Source organism: Idiotropiscis lumnitzeri, chromosome 2, assembly GCF_059441095.1.
Source record: "Idiotropiscis lumnitzeri isolate Australia: NSW breed Sydney's pygmy pipehorse chromosome 2, RoL_Ilum_1.0, whole genome shotgun sequence".
Taxonomy (NCBI): domain Eukaryota; kingdom Metazoa; phylum Chordata; class Actinopteri; order Syngnathiformes; family Syngnathidae; genus Idiotropiscis; species Idiotropiscis lumnitzeri.
Genome location: NC_142392.1, coordinates 25,045,699 through 25,050,562, shown reverse-complemented (window position 1 = coordinate 25,050,562; position 4,864 = coordinate 25,045,699).

Sequence of the window (4,864 nt, the reverse complement as noted above, 5' to 3'; positions counted from 1 at the left end):
AGTTATATAATGAAATGGGGAAATATTAAAATTGGCAACCACAGACTTAGTTCAATTAATAAGAAATATAAAAACATTTTATAAATATTGAACTCATTGAGAAGAGTCCTAATCTTGAAATAAATATTGAAATATAAAAAATACTCATGTATTAAATTAATTCAATAACCCGACCCCGGATGAGCGGCAGAAAATGGCTGGATGGATGGAATAATTTAAATTACCTACATATTCAAATGAACAAATATGTTAAGAAATATTCAAGTGTGAAATAAAAAGGTTTAAATTAATATTGATATAATTTCACATTAAAATAATTGAATAAATATTGTATTATTACATAAGCAAGCTTAAATATACATTGAAATATATTTTTTAAAAAAGTAGTGTATTTTTAAATGGCCTAATTTAGATATAGGAAGTAATTCTCTTTATGAAACTATGAAGGGACTGGAGCTCACAGAAGTGACCAGTCTTGGTTCTGAAGTTCCGATGTAACCAGATACTGCCCTGAGAGAAAATAGGCCTGAGCATTGTTTATGGTGGGGGCAATTCTCTCGCCAGGTCAGTGACCTTCCAGGGTATGGAAGTAATTTAAGGTGGTCACGAGTAGACTGGTCGTATCAAAGGGGAGACGCACCTGCTCTCCCTCTGGGGGACTTTTGGAGGGAAATCCTGAAGACTAGTGGGATGGGAATGCATATGCAACAAGTCAAGTCAATTTTATTTGCATAGCTCTTAATCACAGACAGTCTCAAAGGGCTTTACATAACCACAATCGACATCCACTGATCTTAACCCCCAGGAGGGCAAGGAAAAACTCACAAAACCTCATTAGGGGAAAAGTGAGAAACTTAGAGAAGGGACCACAGATGGTGGAATCCCCCTTCCAGGATGACCAGGCTGCAATGGATGCCAACTGGGCAACATTTGACACGTAAAATGATGCTATGCAATAATAGATGAGATAATGTGAGAGTCAATTGAATGAAGTGCTGCAGGAAGATGACTTCAGTGGACTGGGTCCTCATCCAGGGCTGTAATCTCCATGGCAGCATATCCGAGGATGAGCCTTCGATCTTGTACCGGTCAGTTGGTGTAAATTCAGAACAGCCACTTCCAAGTGAATCACCATCACCTAATTCCCACGTCGGGGAATTGGGAACAGAAAAAAACGAACAGAAGTAGTAAACAGGCCAACAAGTAGTTCAACGAAGTGCTGAAATATAAGGAAATCAGAAAAGGCGCTGCATGAAGACGACTTCGGCAGAGCAGGTCCCTTCCCGGTTCGTCAGTGCCGTAATCTTCAAAGCATGTCCCCATCACCTAATTCCCAAGCAGGGGAAGAGAGGGCAGAAAAGAGAAGAACCGGCAGTAAACAGGCCAACAAATAATTAAATGAGATGCTAAAGTATATAAATAAATTAATCAAATGTCGCGCTGCAGGAAGACGACATCACTGGAACAGGTGCATGCCCAGTTGGTCAATGCCTTAAACTTCCTAGTGGGTCACCGTCACCTAATCCCCCAGCCGGGGGAAAAGGGGGCAGAAAAGAAAACAAAAGAAAAAAAGCGGCAGTAAACAGGCCAACAAATATTTCAGCTAAATGCACAAGAGTATAAATGCGTCTTTAATAGTGTTTTGAACATTTCTACTGAGGTGGCGCCTCTAATATCTGAGGGTAGTGCATTCCAAAGCATTGGTGCCCGAATAGAGAACACTCTAGAACCTGCGGACTTCTTTTTGGCTCGCGGGATCACTAAAAGACCAGCATTTTGTGAGCGAAGGTTTCGGGACGGAACATATGGTACCACGAGGTCAACGAGATAAGAAGGTGCTAATCCGTGCAATATTTTAAAAGTAAGTAGCAGAACTTTAAAATCACATCTCAAGTGGACCGGAAGCCAATGCAAATTGGCTAATATCGGGGTAATATGATCAAACTTTCTCGTCCTAGTCTTTTAATACTAGACATGGGGAGACCCGAGAGCAAAGCGTTACAATAGTCGAGGCGAGACGTAACAAACGCATGGATTAAGATTTCTGCATCACAAGTTAATAGAATTGGGCGAATTTTAGCAATGTTACGCAGATGAAAAAACACAGTTCGAGTTATATTTTTTATGTGCATTTGAAACGACATAGTTGTGTCAAATATAACGCCGAGATTTTTTGTTGAATCCTTTTGGGCAATATTACATTTATCGATATTCAGAGTGGTGTCTTTGAAAAAGTACAGATGACGCGCTGGTCCAATGATGAGCATCTCGGTTTTATTTGAGTTGAGACGCAAAAAATTGAAAGACATCCATTGTTTAATTTCGGCAAGACATTCCTCTAATTTATCACAATCACGTGGATTCGTTATATCCAACGGCATGGATAATTGCGTATCATCAGCATAACAATGAAAACTAATGTTATATTTCCGTATAATATCACCAAGCGGTAGCATGTAGATGCTAAACAATAGAGGTCCAAGTACCGATCCCTGCGGAACTCCACATGTGATCTTACAAAGATCCGAAGTCGCATTGCCATGAATTACACGGTGCGTCCTCTCCGACAGATACGAATTAAACCAAGAAAGCGCTGAACCTGAAATGCCAACACACGTTTCAAGGCGTTTTAATATGTTATGATTAACGGTATCAAAAGCGGCACTAAGATCGAGTAAGAGTAATTTTGATGAGGTGTCGGCGTCCATAGCTATGAGAAGATCATTAGTAACTTTAGCAAGGGCCGTCTCAGTAGAGTGGTCGGCTCTAAATCCCGATTGGAAAGGTTCAAATTGATTATTAGCAGTCATATATTCATTAAGTTGTTGCGCTACGACCTTTTCAAGAATTTTTGCAATAAACGGAAGATTTGAAACCGGCCTATAGTTGTTGAGACTCTCTGGGTCAAGGTTTGGTTGCTTGTAAAGAACAACTTTCTATGGTTAACTATATGCATCAACACATCCATTTGTTAGTGGAAAATGCGTTCAAAGGTTTTTGCCTTTTTTTTATTTAGCTTTTATTAACATCAAAACAGCATACACACAAACCAATCAAACATCTTTTTTGCAAGTATAAAAATCCAACTAAGGGTCAAGATGAAAAATATAAATAAATAAATATTATGCTACATTACCGCTAAACCAAAAATATTTGAACAACCCCTGTCAAGTACAGAAATGCTGGTAGGAGACAACGTTGGCATAATGTAAAGGAAATTTCCCCAGATTTTTCCAAAGATTGTGGGCTTCCTCCGAACTCCAAACAAAATATTTTCTGCCGTACAATAAGAAGAAAGTTCATTCAACCTGTGACTCTGTGATGGTGACTTCTCACACTTCCAATTGACGAGTACTATTTTTTTCCCAGCAGTGCTGGCTAACAAATTACATTTGTGACAATCCACATGAATCATATCAACATCTCCTAAAAACCAGATCCTAGGATCATAAGGTATGTCAGAACAAATGAACCTTCACACAGTGGACACAAAAAAAACACCGTTCTCAAATATAAACATTCCTAAAGCATATGTAAAAAAAAAAAAAAAAAAATCACCCTTATGCAGCTTTGTCCATTTTTTGGCCTTTTTTGGGTGTTTATGTATTTAAATGCTCGATTATCACTGCCGTGCTGCTATGAAAGGGAGGTTTAATTTGGTGAAATTCCCCCCTACCCCATGGACCGGTCCAAATCCGGGTGGCACGCATTGCTCTATGTGAGGCAGGCACAAGTCAAGGTAGCAGTGTAGAAACAATTAAGTCACCGCCTGAGGTTTGACTTGACCAAACCAAATGTGTGTTTTGTCTTTTTGTGTCCTACTATCCTACTATCTCTGTGAAAGAGGAGCCAGACTTGACTCACATAAAAAAGGAGGAGGAGGAGATCAACAAGTCACCACTGAATTGTGTCCCTATAAAGACTGAAGATGAAAACAAGGGTGAGAGTGAGGACAACAAAGGGCGCCAAAGGGGCGGAGCCTCCAAGCAGCAGCTGAAGTTATCACAGGGTGATGAAGACCACTGGGGGTCATCACAAGCACATAATGAGGTCACATCATCACGTTCTCCTGACGATGAGCGCGACCGCTTCCGCCTTCCCCGCATCCTGCAAATCTTGAATGAGGGTTACAATGAAGATATCTATAGACGCAATGCGAAGTATTTCAGCCAGACCTTCGTCCTCCATGATGCTTACACGCAGTGGCCACCGACTTCGCTATGGCTTTGGTGAGTCTCAATTTAGTTGATCCATCCATCGGTTTCAGTTGCAAATTATCCATGGATGCCTGGGTTTGACAAGGGGCTGGAGAATTGGCATCAGCGGTGTACTTGGCAATCAAATGGTATTTTAAACTGGACGTGCTGCGATGGGAGTTCAGTTCACGATGGCAATACACACAAATGACTTTGCTCTTATCAATGACACCATGAGGTAAGTTAAAAAAAAAATTGACGTTCAGAATTGAATTTGCGTCATTTTTACCAATCGCCATGATGCTTTTAGTTCTATAAACCGGCGAAAAATCCCCACAGCAAGCCCATGCAGGCGTGTCCTAAATTTCGCATGCTTGATGTTTTTTTTCCGGCCTCGCTAGCGTCAGTGCTACGTCATAGGACTACTTTGTTTATTAGGCCAAGATGAGTCGTAATCGCACGTTAAAAATATTGACGCCGTTAAAGAGGGGTGTTGGATTAAACACGTTTTTCTGACACCACTTATATATATATATATATATATATATATATATATATATATATATATATATATATATCCATCCATCTTCTGAACCGCTTCTCCTCACTAGGGTCGCGGGGGTGGGGGTAGTGCTGGAGCCTTTCCCAGCTATCTTCGGGCAGTTGCC